The sequence below is a fragment of the Callospermophilus lateralis genome, chromosome 11 (assembly GCF_048772815.1).
Source record: "Callospermophilus lateralis isolate mCalLat2 chromosome 11, mCalLat2.hap1, whole genome shotgun sequence".
In the NCBI taxonomy this organism is placed as follows: Eukaryota; Metazoa; Chordata; class Mammalia; order Rodentia; family Sciuridae; genus Callospermophilus; species Callospermophilus lateralis.
In genome coordinates, this window is record NC_135315.1 from 13220053 (window position 1) to 13235216 (window position 15164).

General features: G+C 54.5%; 1 protein-coding gene across 1 annotated transcript in view; it reads left to right on the forward strand.

The window, feature by feature from the left end:
• Cacng4 (calcium voltage-gated channel auxiliary subunit gamma 4) overlaps positions 1-15164 on the forward strand; it is a 53934-nt gene that overhangs the window by 16383 nt on the left and 22387 nt on the right. The gene's annotated exons all lie outside the window — the stretch shown is intronic.

Consider the following 15164-nt stretch of genomic DNA (forward strand, 5'->3'; position numbering starts at 1 on the left):
TTAGGGAAATGTCTCCCGAAGCCGGCACATTGCTGAGCAGAGGCAGACCAAGGTGGCAGAGGCCTGACATGCTTTAGATGAAGAAGGTCTGGCTCAAGGCATAGAGTGACCTTGCTTCTTTGAGACTGTTCTCTCAGCTTGGGCTGCTGTGATTTGGAGAGACTGAATGGAACCCCCGCCTTGGGGCCTCCCAGCACCCGTCCTCATCCGGCCCTAACTATCCCCAACTCCTCCCAAGTATTCTTTCAGTCTGTTCACATCCAGCAAATACTCATTGAGAATTTTTTTTAAAAGACCCCAAACTGAGTCCTGAGCACCCAGACTCACTCACTCACTCACTCACTCACTCATTCATGGGGCAACTGTGTTCTTAATGCCACTCACCAAGCTGCACTGAGGTGGTGTCAGAAGTTCTCTTCACAGTGAATGAAATCAGTAATTCATTTAATGATAGCATTGTGCAAGGAAGGGAAGGAATGTCAGGGTGAGGCTTGGACTCCAGAGTGGCTGGGCAAGGCCTCACCTGGAGGGTGGTGGGAGTCGACCTGGAGGAGATGAAGAGTGAAGTCTTCCTTGGGAAGTCTCTGGGACCATCATTTCAGACCCATGATTCTGTACAAGGCTGTCCATCAATGTTCAAGGACCAGAGAGCAGACCAGTGTAGCTGGTTAGAGAGCGGGCCACCACCACTGGTAGGGACTTGGCCTTTCCCTCTGAGGAAGTAGCTGCTGGAGGGCTTAGCCCAGAGACCTGACATGCTCACCTGAGCTCCAACAGGATCCCTCTGCCACTGTGCTGATAGGGTGGGACCTCCCCTTGGGTGGCTCCTACATTGGAAGGGGCTGCTAGGATGCTTGAATAAGAGAAATTCAGGGTGCTCTCCATTCAAAACAGGTGTGGCCTGCAGGGTGTGCTCTGGGTCCCCTAAGAAATTCAGTACCATCAGAGCAGGAAGGCTAATACGAGAGGGGTCGTGAGGAGGCAGAGCCACAAGCGAGGGTCCCCCCTCCTCCCCTGGGAGCTTCACTGGGTCCTCCAGGCCAAGGTAGCTGCATGACCCACTGTGTCTCCAGCATTCCCTGGCTCTAAGGTGCAGAATGAGGTAGAGATCAGAGGCAGGGAGACCTGGTTGGAAGACACTAGACGCGTCCAGAGCAGGGGTGATAAGCCTGAGTAAGGTCAGCAGGGTGGAGCAGAGGGGGTGGGTTTGAGACCTGTCTTGGGGATACACTGTGTTATGGTTTGGATGTGAGGTGTCCCCCCAAAACTTCTATTAATGCAGGGTTACTCAGAGGTGAAGTGGTTGGATTGTGAGAGCCCTGGCCTAAGCAGCCTGTCCTATTTTGAACGGGCTGACGGGGTGGTAACTGTGGTAGGTGAGGTTGGCTGGAGGAGCTGGTCACTGGGGGTGTGCACCTGCAGCCCCACCATGAGCTGAGCAGCTTTCCTTCTCTCTGTCCTTCCCCATGATGTTCTGCCTCACCTTGGGCTAAAGTAATGAAACTGGCCATCTATGGACGGAGACCTCTGAAACCGTGAGCCCCAAACACTTTCTTTCCCCTGAGTTGTTGTTCTTGGGTATTTTGGTCCCAGCAGCAAAAAAGCTAACTAAAACAGATTGGATAGATGCAGGGATATGGGAGGAGACCCACCAGGGTGGCAATTGTCACTAGCAAGGCAGGAGAGGTGAGAGAGAGAGTCTGGTTGCAGTTGCAGGATGAGGGAGCAGCAGGCCCACCTGCCCTGATCTGGTTAGACCGGAATGTCCGAGGCTCCTGTGACTTAACAAGTTTCCTCACTACTTAACTATCCCCATTTTACATTTGGGGAAACTGAGGCAAAGCAAACCACAGGAGCCCTCCCAAGTGGAAGAGCATTTCCGTGGCAGAACCAGGGCTGGGATTTGAACCCAGGCAGTCTGACTACAAAGTCCACACCTAGCCAGCACACTGGACCGCCTCTGTGTCAGCCCCAGGGAGCCCCACCTTCTGGATTCAGGCTGATGGCTGTCCCTCAGGAGGACACAGTAGGCAGCTCTGCACCCCAGATCCCACAGCTGTGACCATGAGGGAAGACATGGAGCTCCTCATGAGGCCTGTGGGACTTGTGGCCTCTGGACTGGGCTATTTCTCCTTCCTGTAGGGCTTCCTGGAGAGAACGTCGCCCCCTACTTATTGTCTAAGACCGCTGGCTGTCGACACCAGCCAGGGCTGTGGAACACAGCACCACAGACTGGCAGCTTCAACAACAGAAACTTGTGGTCTGGGTTCTGGGGCTGGAAGTTCAAGGTCAAGGTGTTCCTTGATCTGTAGAAGCATCACCTGACCTCTGCCGTCATGTTCCAGTGACCCTCTCCTTGTGCATGTGTGTCCATACCAAAAGTCCCCCTTTTGTCAGGATACCAGTCATACTGGTACAGGACCCACCCTAATGGTCTTATCTCAACTACATCTACTGTACAGGGGGTCAGAACCTCCAGCCTATAATTTGGTGGCAAAAGAGGATGCAATTCAACTCTTAACAGCACCTATTGTGTGCTTCCATTTGAACAAAATATCCAACATATTCGTAGAAACCGAAAGCAGATTAGTGATTGCCAGGGGAAGAGGGGACAAGGTTTCTCTTTTGGAGTGGTGAAAATATTCTGGAACCGGGAAATGGACTTAGAAAGAGGGAGTGAACTGAGGTTACATAAGTGCTAAGTGGTTAAGCAGGGATTTGTTGCAAAGTTTGGGTTCTTTCTCTTACGACTGGATTAAAGTGGAGGGGTCTGTTGGGACACCATATTTGGGTTCTCTGAGCCCCGTTTTCCTCATCTATAGAATGGAGTCAGCGTATCACCTTCCTCTTCCACCCATGAGGATTCAGAGAGATAATGTGTGTAAGGGTTGCTGGTATGTTTTGAGTGCTTAATAAATGGTCGTCAGTAATATGTCAGTCAGGGACCTTCCAGGGAAACAGAAACTGCTTTGTGTCTTTCCAACAGAGGGAATTGAATAGAGGGAGTTGATAACTGGTGACAGAAGCTGAGAAACCACACGGGGGAGCCATCTGGCACCCAGATGTGAGCAGCTACAGGAGCCTCTTCACCCCGTGCAGGAGAGAAAACAGAATAAGGCGGTTTCTGTCTGAGGCCAGAGGTCAGACCACGCAGGATCATGGGGGAAGCAGGGACCACAGAGGCAGGGCTTTCTAGAAGTAACTGAACCCCCAGAGGAGACACAGCAGGGACCAGAAACACTGTCCAATGGATAAGAGAGAAACCCTGACTTCTCCCTTCCTGCCTCTTCTTTTCCTTCACAGCTTCCCATTGGCCAAACCTGCCCGGAGACAAAAGCAAGGAACCCCAGGAAGTGCAGTTCTCTGGGGCACAGGGAGTGGCTAATGGTGCACTTGGTGGGTGAGCGGTGTTTCCTGTTGGCCTCTCCGCACGATACTGACACTGACATGTCCCAGATGGGACACTGGGGTCGGCATCATGGGAGGGAAGCAGAGTCGTGGCACCTGTATATGTGTGTATGGCTACAGAGCCACCACCCTGATAGTACCTGACCTGGTCACACGACTCCCCATGTACATACCTGAGCACAGGGGAGGCTGTCACATTGCGTCTGAAGCCGCATCTGCCTTTAGCCCTGTGGCTGTGGTGGAGACACTCAGGCTGGAGACACGGCAGGACTCAGAGCCCTCTCCTCTGAGGTGCCCTGGGACCCATCAGTCTGGTCACCTGAGCCATCTTGCATATGCATCTTCCTCCTCCAGACCTGCTCCCAGTGGGAGAGAGGACAGAGGAGCCCAGAGAGAGCAGAAGGCCCTGGGACCTGCAGCGCCAGCTTTCCTTTGAAGCAAGGAAGCGGCTTTTCTGTTTTTTTAGAAACCTGGCTCCAGCCCCAGGGATGTTGAGCATCTGCCTGCCTCTTGCCTTTGCAAGAGGCATCCTGTGGAGCCAGCCCTCTCCCTCGTCACTTGCCCCTGTCACCTGTCCCCTTGCCTGAGTTGTTCACTTGGTCCTACCCCTTACCCTCCAACAGCACCCAGCAGCCCATGGTCTCTACTGTTCTCCAGAGGGTCTTGGAGGACATGGGACATCACAGGGCACTCTTGTCTCTCAAGTCAGAATATTCCAGAACTTTCTTGGCAGAGGCTCCTCGTTTCTGGTTCTATCATATGGAAGGCATCAAAAGGGCAGGGGCACCTGATAAGCAGAGAAGAGGAGGCTGCCAAGGGTTATTTAGTCTTGTCATCATTAATGTTGGGGAGTTCTGTGAATGAGTTGTGCCCCCCAAAAGATGCCTGAGTCCTTGTAAATGTGACCTTATTTGGAAATAGGGTTTTTCAGATACAATCGGATTATCCTCAATAAGTCATCCTCAATAAAGGTAGGCCCTCATCCATTACCCTGGGTCCAAGTAAGAAGAGCAGAGAGACATACAGAGGGGAAGCCATATGGAGATGGAGGCAGGCCAAGGGCCACCAAGGACTGCCACAGCCACCAGAAGCTAGGGGAGAGGCACGGTATGGATTCTTCCCTAGATCCTTCAGAGAGAGAGAGAGAGAGAGAGAGGCTCTGCCGACACCTCTGTGTTCTCCAGAACTACGAGAGAGTCAAGTTCTTGTGCTTTAAGTCACCCAGTTTGTGGAACTTTGTCATGACAGGCCCCCAGAAACTGATGCATGGAGATCCAGCCAGCCTCCTGAAAGTTCTCCCAGGTCAGGCCCCAAGAGTGGTGAGCCTCAAATTCCACACAATCCTGTTAGCCACTGTGAGTGGACAGCTCACTGTGGAGGCAGAGGGCGCATGTGCACCATCTCATCCAGCCCTCCCGCCAACCCCATGCCATAGGTACCATTGGTGTCCCCATTATAGTCCAGGAAACTGAGTCTCAGGAGAAAGGATTCTCCCCAGGTGACGTGGATATCTTTCCTTCTTTCTGGCCAGTGGCTCTTTGCAAAGCCGCAGTGCCCTCCTGAAGGCAGGAAGAAATCGTTCATGTGAGACACACCCTCCCTTTCTAGGCTTCTGATCAGGGGACCAAAAGTTAGTGACTTAAAACAGCACAGACTTGCCTCAAGTTTCTGTGGACTGGGTTTTGGTACAAACTCAGCTGGCTCCTCTGCTCAGGGGTCCAAGGCTATAATCAAGGTGCGGGGAGTTTGGGGTCCTCTTACAAGCTCACTGGTTGTTGGCAGGATGGTGTGGGGAGGCGCGGTTCACAGTTGAAGGGCTGAGGCCCTGTTCCCTTGCTTGCCATCAGCCAGGGGCCTGGAAGCTCCTAGGGGCTGCTGGGGTTCAGCGCCATGGGACCCCACTGGCAGTTCATTTTAAGACTGTTCCCTTGCTTCCAGGCCCTAGGGAACATGACTCCCCCTCCCCCACCAAGGGAGTCATATTACATAATCTCATCTGCATATTCCCAGGTGCCACCCACACTCCCGGGGAGGGCATTACACAGGGGTGCACCCCAGGGGAGGGGGTTGTCTCAGGCCACCTGGGATTCTGCCTGCCACAGCTGGAAGGGGCTTTGGTGCAAAGAGTGCTTTTGAGTAGGAGAAACTTGACTCTAAGAAGTTCTGGCTCTGTTTCTGATTAGGAGGGTAATCTTGGGGAATTTTCTTCCACACTCTTTACAGATGAGCCTCCTTATTTACAAAAGAGGACCGATAATCCCGGACTCACAGGGCTGTTGTGAGGATTAGGTGAGCTCAACCATAAAGCGCTGGTCCTCGCCGGACGCTCAGAAAATGGCAGCTCGCCACCCTGGAGCAGGGAAGCTCACGGCGCGTGGTCCGCGTACCGGCTCCAGCCTGAGCTCCGTGGTTTCTGCTGCCCCTTCTCCCCGCAGAGGTCGGGATCAGCAGCTTTGCCTGGTGATAGAGGAAGATGAGTTGAGGTGCGGGGAGGCCCAGTGCTGCCCTACCCAGGAGCCAGGAAGCCACACCCGAAGGCGGAGCCGAGCCGGGGCGGAGGCGTGCCCCTGGGGGAGACCTCTGCTCCCGCGTGGCCGCCGGGTTGCTCCGTGGGTGGCCCTGGTGGGTGTCCTTGGCTTGTGACCACTGGCAGAGCCTTCTGCCGACTAGCGGTGCCCCTGCTCGTGGGCAAGGGTGCCAGCCTCCCCATTCGGCTCCCAGCGGTTAGCCCCGACTGTGACTAGACGGTTCCCACCCGCCCGCCCAGGATCCTGGTGACCAACCAGGCGTCCCTCCAGCCGTCACCAGAAACCTGGCCCTGCGGATCCTGGGATGTGCGGATCGCAGAGGGAGGCCGGCGTGGACCTGCAGGCCGTTTGCTTTCCCACTTCAAAGGAGAATGGCAGCTTGAAATTCCGCTGTCGGATCTGCATCTCCAGCCTCACCACCGCCGCCTGCTGGAATAGACGCTCCCAGGCAGAGCAGCCCACCCGGCGGCCAGTCTGGAGGCTCTCACCTCAGAGGTGACCTTCCCCACAAAGCCTTGGCCATTTCCAGATTTAGGTGGTCATACCACCTCACAGGGTACCTGGTTGACCCCACCCCACCCCCTGTCAAGCTCCTGGAGAACAGAGCCAGTTGCCTCCTCTGGGGCCCCGGGAACACCCATGTCAGTGGGCTCAGTAAATGTCTGCTGACTGGATGGACATGGCCCATCTTTTGGGGAGGAGATGGGGACAGGGATCTCTCCCACTCTTTCCCACTACACAGCATCCACAAAGGATGGGTTCCAGGAACCCCCTCAGATGCCCAAATCCAAGTATGCTTGAGTTCCTTAAATAAAATGGATAGCATTTGCATATAAGGTACACCCTCCTGTGAACTTTAAATCATCTCTAGATGATTTGCAATAACTATTGCAATGCAAATGCTATTTACATAGTTGTTATACTGTATTATTTAGGGAATAATGACAAGGGGAAAGTCTGTATTCATACAGATGCAATTGTTAATTGTGTGTGTGTGTGTGTGTGTGTGTGTGTGTGTGTACTGGGAGTTGAACCCAGGGGCTCTCTACCACTGAGCTACACACCCAACCTTTTTATTTTTTATTTCGAGACAGGGTCTTGCTAAGTTGTGGAAGCTGGCCTTGAACTTGGGATCCTCGTATCTCAGCCTCCAGAGTCGCTGAGATCACTGGCATGAGCCTCGGTGCCTGGCTGTGTGTATGTGTATTTGTCAATCAAGAGTTGGTTTAATCCAGAGACGTGAAACCCTCTAATATAAAGAGCTCTCTGTACTTCTCTCTTGGGAACCCCACACTGGGTCAATCCAAGAATCTGTATGGATATCTGTGAAGTTTGAGATAAGAAAGCCTGCTGGGCAGGGGCCCCCACTTACTATCCACCCATCCATTTGTTCTTTCAACCCAGTGCTGGTTCTCCCAAGCAAATGTCACGTGACAGAGTTCCTCCGACAGCACTGGAAGGGCCCCACCCTGCCCACCACACGTCCCCCTTCTCAGAGGAGGAGATGGTGTTTAGACATCTTAGAGCACCACAGTTGGGTTGGGGGAGGGTCCGGTGGGAACCCCCTGTGCAGACCACCAGGAGGACCTGAGCTCCTCAGAGGTTGCCTGTGTGGTGGGGGCTTCCTGAGCAGGTGACAGAGTGGGAGGGACTGTTGTGTGGCGCTGCTTTCTCAGACAGGATCGGGCCTGGATCTGGGGGCCCAGCTGGGCTGGTCCACAGGGACACTGCCTAGGCCCCAAGTCTAATTTTGCATCTGTCATTGTGTGTTCTTTTTCTTAATAAAAAGACATTGTTTGTGTCTAATGACACAAACTTGGGGGCCCAGCTGCGCCATAGATAGCAACGTCACCCAGACAGGACTCTCAGGAAGGCGGGTTCGCTCTCTGTGGAAGCCCTTGAGGAGAGGAGCTGTCGGGCCCCAGAGTGGGGATGGCCACCTCCGCGCATGTGTCAGTGTCTCCCTTGAGCAAGGGAGGTGGGGATGGGGCAGTGGCTTTGGACGTAAGCAGGGCAAGTCCCCAGGGCTGCAGTCGGGGACCTTCCTGGATGGAGTGCCTGCTGGCCCTGTAGCCCCCCACCCCTAGGCCAGGTCAGGCTCCACAGTAAGGAGCATGAATGCGTTTCCTTTTCTTTCTCCATTCTCCGTCTCCCAGACTGTCAGAAACACCCCCATCAGACTGACCTTTCAGACCCTAGTGGCTAATCCCTGCCAGCAAGGACAGAGCCCTCCAAACCTCGCTGCTCCTGAGGTTTTGGAGGGATATCCCACAGAGAGCGCCCACCCTTTCCCCAACAGCCCCCAGGTCAGCAGCCAGCCTGCTCCACCCACCCGGGTGGGACCTCACCCTGGCCCATGTGGCCCCCAGCAGGCTGCCCCAGGGTGAGTCTGCTCACGGACCCCAACCCCCCAGGACTCAAGGAGCGCCTGGCTCCAGTTCGTGGGGCCCGAGGTTCACAGTGGGTGCCGCGTCGCAGAGCCTGGCGTTCACTGAGAGGCTTTTCATCATTTATGAATGAGCGCTGGCAGCAGCCCTGCGAACTGGGGCTCAGTGGGAGGTGAGGGCTGAGCTGGGCAGGCAGGGCCCGGCTCCCAGGCAGTGTCATTCTGGGGCCAGAAGATGCTTCCACTGCTCCTGCTGCTGTGGGCCACACCCCACGAGCTTCTTTTCCCAAGCAATGAGCATGCATCTGGAGACAGAAGGCAGCTCCCTATCCCCCCTGGGGCCGGGATTGTGGGGCCACAGTCATCCACGGAGCTCTTCACTGTTGCTGTGCCAGCCAGCAACAGTGGTTACGAGCTCACCCACACAGAGACAAGTTGGCCCCCCGCCACTCCAGGGCAGAAGCATTTCCGCAGTCGGGCTAAAATTGACAAGGTCCCCCTCTCTAGAGGTGGACACTTTGTCGAGGGCACAGCAGGCCCCATGCGTATGTTAGGATCTCTCATGGCCTAAGCCTCGGCCTCCAGGCCCATAATGATCCTGGCTGTTGTGAACAGGAAATTGAGTCACAGGGGGTTAAGCACCTGCCATGGCCAGCGTAGAATGGTCTCGGCCAGGCTGCCCGGTTGACCTCTGAGTGGCCCTGCCCTGCCTACCATGAGGACATGTACTGGGTGTCATGTAACAAGTATGCTCTTGGGGGCCAGGTCTAATCGAGTGCTGAGCCTGGCTGTCTCCACGTGCTCTTTCTGTTACTTCCTGGAGCCTGCATTTCCTCTTCTGCAAAAATGGGAAGAGCAGTCCCCATCTCCTGGACCCCTTCAGAAGCATAGCACTTCCTGTCATTGTGCTAGTACAAAGTTGGCTCTCAGCTCCTCCTCTGTACCTTCTTGGAGGCTGGTGGGAGACAGAGGGTGACAGAGGGGTGTTGCTAGGTCGAGGACAGGGGAGTCCTGGCGTTAACATGAGGGCGGGAGGCCCTGGATTCACCTGTCCTGGATTATGCAGAAGCCCCAGCCTTGGGATGCCGGTGGAGAGAGCCGCCTTGCAAAGGACATTAGACTTCATCAAACATCCTTTTTATTTTTTTTCTTTAATTTCCCCCAGGGCCAATTTCAAATCAAGTTTAGTCTGGTGTCTAAAGGTGTAAAGCCCACGACTCAGGGTCAGCAGGGGAAAATGTTTGGGCCTCGGTGGACATGGCTCTGGCTCCCGGCCATGGCACTCGTACGGCTGACCTGGGTCATGGCACCTCGACAAGCCGCATTTTCCGGATGACACCTGAAGCTGGAGGTCTGGGCACTGTGGCTTCTGTCTGACCGGGAGCGGTTCTGCCAGAGAACTCAAGATGCGCCGTTCACATGTCTGGATCCAGATTCCAACCAGAGGAAAAATGGCTTAATGAATAATTAAGCCATTAAGCTGACACAGGGCGGCTTCTCACGGTGCCTGAGAGCCTGCCTCTCCACCCTAGCCCAGGAAAAGGGAAGCCCAAACCAGGGCAGGGTGGAACCTGGCACAGTGGGGGTCTCAGAGACCCTGGGAATGCTGAGAAGCATCTTCTCAGAGTGGACCAGCCTTTTTTTTTTTTTTTTTTTTTTTTTTTTTGGTACCAGAGACAGAACCCAGGGATGCTTAACCACTGAACCATGTCCCCAGCCCTTTTTATATTTATTGTGAGACAGGGTCTCCCTAAGTTGCTTAGGGCCTTGCTAAATCGCTGGGGTTGGCTTTGAACTTGCCATCCTCCCACCTCAACCTCCCAAGCCGCTGGGATTACAGTCGAGCACCACCGTGCCTGGCACAATGAGCCAGCCTTTCTTCAGAATCATCAAAATATTAAGGATTGAGTTCGGTGTGCATGGCGTTGAACATGGGATGTAGGCAGGCCGCTGTGTTTTCCTCTTGTGTTTTGCTCATGTGGCCATGTGTTCAGCCTGTTGACAGGGTGGTGAATTCACTTTAGTTTTAGAATTGGTTAAAAGGGACCTTGTCTGACATCTAGTCACTCTGGATGCCACGCTGGTCCTCAGGGCACAGTCCAGCTATTCAACTCTAGAACATTCGTATTTATCATATTACAATCAACTCGGGCTTCCAGGAGTGATTTGTTGACTCGAGAGGACTAATGACAAGCCACTCATTCCACTGGTGTTTGATGGACAGAGGTGTTGACGTCCTGCCTGCCTGGGGCCTTAGCTTCCGAGCTGGGCATTCTGGTGGCTTTCTTGGAATATTTCACCCACTGGAGGGAAGAGGAGGGAAGTACAGAGGAGATGTTTTTTCACCTTTTATAAGGAGATCAGGAGAGTGCAGTGCCCTCTATGTCCCCCGCCCCACAGAGGTTCTCTTTAGAGAAGGAACATCAGTGCAGTTCAACCACATGAATCAGGCAGAGATTTGAAGATAGATAAGTGTCAGAGATCCCCTCTGAATCAGGGAGGGGGACATGGTTCCAATACAGTGCATGAGGCTGCAGTGATGGGTGTTCAGAGAGCACTGTGAGTCCAGTGGTCCCTAGGTATCCATTAGGGACTGACTTCAAGATCCCCTGTGGATACCAAAGTCCAAGATGCCCGATTCCCTTGTCTAAAACAGTGTGTAGCGTCTTCATGTAACCTGTACATATCCCCTTGTATACTTCAAATCATCTCCAGATTACTTACAGTGCTTAACACGATCTGTGAACATAGCTGTTTCACTGTATTGTCTGAGAAATAACAAGCAAAAGTCAGTACGGGTGCAGGACAGATGATTTTTTTTCCCCTGAATATTTTGGATCCTCAGTTGGTTGACTCCGTGGAGTCAGATCTCCATGCAGATCCATGGCGCAAAGGACAGGCTGTAAGCCAAAGGAGGCGGGGTCAGGCCCAGGAGGTTTCTTGGAAAGGGGTGGCACCTGATCGGATGAGCTTTGAAAGTTCACAGGAGGACAGGGAGGAGGCAAGCTCCGGTCAAGGGAACAGCCCAAACCAGAGCACAGCTTAGAAGAGCTTGATATGAATAAGGAGCCCGGCAGAGCTCAGTGTGGTCCGAGGACAGGGCCAGAGACTCAGGCCCAGAGCAAGCAGTTCACAAGGGCTGCAGGAGACGGAAAGCCATGGACACACAGTGGCCAGGGTCCCGTGTCACCAGATCACCCTGGAAGGTTTTGAGGGAGGCAGTAACAAGGATGCTGGTTGAAAGTTATGCAAATGAAGAGCAGGTACTGAGGATGGAGAGGAGGGGTGGATCAGAGGACCGTCAGATTGCAAGAGCGGCTGACCCATGAACTCCACAGGAGGATGAAGAAGAGGGACGGTCAGGAGACCCTCCAGGGAGGACCCCCTCAAGGGGTCAGTGAGACAATGAGGGCAGGGTGGTGGCTTAGTCTGCCATCCCGCATCCAGGTGGAGGTGTTCCCTGGGCACCTGGGAGGAACCCATGGACCGGGGAGTCTGTTCAAAGAGAGTGTTCAAAACCAGGAGGATGCAGAGGTCACCAGCCGGGGAATGAGGATGGGCAGTGAGGGCCGAGGAGGAACGTCGCCTGCCCCTGAGGAGGAGACTGTGAAAGACGGAGGACCAGTGAGGAAGAGCCTAGGAGCCTGTAGAGAGCAAGGCCTTGGGCGCCAAGGATGTAGCTACATGGGAGAACTGAAAAGGTCAGGGGTGTTGGGTGGTTAGATCAGAGGAATTGGAGTATCCGTCCCTTAGACATTCACTAGGCTCTGGGGGAGACATCCAGCCATGGCAGATTTGGACCCTAAGGAGCTGAGGCAGAGGTCTTTACGATGAGGGTTCGGATGTCTTGCCCAATCTCCCAAACCTCAGATCAGAACCAGCTGGTAGACAGTGCTGGCTGGAAGCCAATTCCCCATTCTTCAGGGGGTCATCCACTGACCTGTGGGTACCCCACCCTGGGCAGGCAGCTCCTTGCCAGCAGGTGTGTGCAGACCCTGCGCCAGGTCTAGGATAGCAGGTATACCCCTGGGCTGCCCATCCCATGCCACATTCTGGGTCCCTAGATGTCCTTCTCTTTCACCCCACCTCTGCCTTTCCCACTGAGTCCTTCCAGGCACGTTTCCCAGGAGACAGGTGGATGGCCTGGTGAAGGGGACGCACTCCTGAGGGACCTTCCAGAACCTTCCATCTTATGGGTTGGGCCTCCATGAGCCCTTCATTTGCCAACTGGCACCCATATGTATGTGTGCACATTTGTCTCGAGGTGGTACAACAGAGTGGTATAAACACTCGGATTCCCAAGATGACAGCTTGTGTCCTGGGTCCAGCTCTGCACTACTACCGGGGCAAGTCACTGAACCTCTTGGGGCTCAGTTTCTTCATCAGTAACATGAGAGGGTTGTCAGGAGGACCAAAGGAATCCGCACAATGCACATACAACAATGAGTAAGTGTTAGCTGCTGTTATTCTGTGGCGGTGCCGGTAATGAAGAGTTAGCACAGAAGCAGTCCCTGACCCCCACAGACTTCGTCCCATGTCCCTTCCCCAGCTCAGACATCCAACCGAAACCAGGGCCACCACTGTCAACGATTAAGATACACGAGGCCAAGCTGGGCGCGTTGGTACACAGCAACTCTGGAAGTTGAGGCAGGAGGATCCCAAGTTCAAAGCCAGCCTCAGCAACTTAGCGAGGCATAAGCAACTTACCAAGACCTTGTCTCATAATAAAAAAAATTTAAAGGTCAGGGGATGTGGCACAGTGGTTAAGTGCCCCTGGGATCAATCCCCGGTACCAAAACAAAAATAATGCATAGTCAACGAGGCTCCAGGTTGCAGCTGGGTGGCCTCCCAGGAATAGGGCTTTATTTAGATGAATTAGCAAGAGAGCCAACGCCTGCCTCCCCAAAGGACTCTCAGTGACTCTGGGAAGGGGACAGTGGGTAACAGATTAAGAAGACGCCTGGAGAAATTGGTGCCGCCTCCCTAGTCAGGGGACCAGTGTGGCTGCCCAGTGCCTCTTGCACCTTTTGCAGGCTCTCCCTCTGCCACCAGATCCGCCTCTTGCTCTGTCTTTGTGAGGTTTGTTTGCCAGGGTTTCTCTTGCTCAATGGTGGGGAGCTGGAGTACAGCTTCTCATTAACTTTTATCCTCCCCATAAACGGCCTGCTTAACTCACAATGACAACTGCTCCGCTCGTTCCCGGGGGTTGCTCCACGTCTGGCTCCCAGCCAGCCGGTCCTCTCCGCCTCCCCGCACCCCAGAGCCTGCCTGCTCACCGGGCCCTGCCGCGCTGGTGGGGGGAAGGAGCAGCCTTTGCCTTTTATTTACTGTTTTCTTTTTCAAGCAGCAAAAGCCCCAAAGCTCAGCTCCAGACCCCCTGGAGGAAACCCAGGCCCAGGGCGTCCAGCCTAGGAACTAAAGAGTCCCCAAGAAGGGCCAAGGGTACAGGGCACCTGCTCTGGAATCCATCAGCGGGTGTCCTGGGGTGGGAAGGGTATGGGGGAAGTGAAGAGTGGTCCAGGGAAGGCCACTCTGGGAGGGGACTAGCATCCCTAAGCCAGGACTGCTTTCCAGGGGGCAGTGGGTGGTTAGTCTGAAGATGGACAGTGTTAGAAGGACACATTAGCCTCTCTGCAGCGAGTCAGCAGGTGACCTTGAGTGAGACCCTGTCCCAGAACCCAGGTTCTAACTCGCCTGCCTACATCCACTCTGTCGCCCACCCTGGAGCACAAGCAAGTCTGAGCCTGTCACATTACTGATCTGCTGCCTTCCTTGGCTCCGTGTGGCCCCCCCCAGGCCTCCACGCCTTGCCAACCGTCTCCTCTTTGGAGCTCCTCAGAGGCGCCAGCCTCTTCCCTTTGGGCCTCGACAGTGCTTTGCTGTGTCTGGGTCGTCCATCCATCTTCCCCTGCTGAGTCTCCTCCTTCAGGCTCAGCTCAAGCGTCCATCCCCCGGGTGGTCTCCCTGACCTGATGACAGGCTGCCCAGATGCCTGGTGCCTTCACCACCGCGGCCCAGCGCCTAGCCTGGTGCCTGGCACATGGGAGGCTTTGGGTGGGCAGGTGTTGACTAAAGCAGGGTTGGACAGGATCCCTGGACAGGCTGCTGCTCTTCCGAGCTCCAGGGGCCCTCGCGGGCGCTGTGAAGTGGACATTTCTCTCTGGCTCTGCAGAGAATGAACAAAATCCAAAAATAGTGACACTTTTCCTGGAAAGCCTCCAGTGGACTGGGCACAGGCAGGACATCGGGTGCGTGGGGGACTGGGGCAAAGGATGTAAACATCAGGTGTGACTGAGCAGCCCAGGCACACTGAGGCCTTGTCCAAGCCTGGGGTCTGGTGGCTCCTCACCAGGGGACCTAGAAGCACCAGGGTTCTGCAGGTGACGGGGAATCACCACCTGCCGCTCTGGTCCTCAGGTGCAGGAGGGAGCGCAGGGTCTTAATAACTGGGTCTGGCTTTGGAATCTGGCTGCACCAGAAGGGCTGCCCCCAGCCCTTGGGGGACTTGGGGAGCAGATGTGTGTTCCTCAGCCCTGTCCAACTGCCAGAAAGTGCCAGTGACCTGGCAGGTGTGTGCCTCCCAGACACCGACCTCCTCTGCCTCCCCTCTTTCCTCCCTGGTCTCATTTGGATCTGAAATGTCCACCGAAAGCTCATTTGTTGAAGACTTGGTCCCCGCCGCAATGGTGTTCAGAGATGGAGGCTTTCAGAAGTGATTGGTCTCTGTCTGGCCTCATCGGCGGATTGATTCATTATAGATTTATAGCTTAATGGGCTCTTGGAAGGGGGTGGGAACATCGGGAAGTGGGGCCTAGTTAAAGAAAGTAGGTCATTGAGGACAG